Raw genomic sequence first — 903 nt, 5'->3', positions numbered from 1 at the left:
GATATATATATATATATATATATATGTTATTAATGATGATTATTATTATTATTACATATTTATTTCTTGTCATTTTTTATTTCTTACGTGTGTGTCACAGAAATGGCAACCCAACGCAGTACCAAAACTGCAAACTATTTTCCTTAAATGTATTTATATAAAAGATGCATCTTACGGCTGTAAACAAACCCTGTGAACCGCTGTCACCTGAAACTCGTCCTGTTTCAGCAAAGGGAAGCATCTCACTTGCCTTTTCTCCCAGAAGCGTGTCAGTGCTTAAAATAAGCGGCAGTTGTGATCTGGCTGGCCGAGTGTCAGAGCCGCAGGTGAAGTAAAGCTGCTCTAAACATCTCAGCATCTGCGTGAGAATCGGCCCACGCCACAGTTTATTTCACAGATCTGGAGCTACTTTAAGGAGGTGATAAGTAAAGTCTGTGAGGCTTTAAAAAGTGTTGCACTTTTACAGCAAACAGTCGCAGGTTCTGGAATAAGAGTAATGTGAACGCAGAGTTTAGCAGATCATCTCAGTGATGTTAATTGAGCTCGAGTTTGTTGCAGCGGTGTTGTTTGATATTCATATAAGACAATCAGTGTGATGTGTTACTTTAATATTACTTATTTTCTATAGTATTTATTCATATTTTGAATTATCTTTTATTTTTCTATTTAAAGTTTTAGTAATTGTGCTTTGTCCTTTGTATTATTTATTAATTTCTTTATTTACTTTTGTAAATTCCTGTTTAGTTTGAATTAGTTTTATTTAATTTTTTGTAATTGTAGCAGTTTAACTTAGTATTTTAGGTTTTCCTCCAATATTCCTTTCAACTTTATTTCAATTATTTGTTTTAATTACAAAATAAATGCATATTATATATATATATATATATATATATATATATATAT

This window comes from Sinocyclocheilus anshuiensis, unplaced genomic scaffold (genome assembly GCF_001515605.1).
Source record: "Sinocyclocheilus anshuiensis isolate Anshui unplaced genomic scaffold, SAMN03320099.WGS_v1.1 scaffold743, whole genome shotgun sequence".
Lineage (NCBI taxonomy): Eukaryota > Metazoa > Chordata > Actinopteri > Cypriniformes > Cyprinidae > Sinocyclocheilus > Sinocyclocheilus anshuiensis.
Note: the sequence above shows the minus strand (reverse complement) of the source record.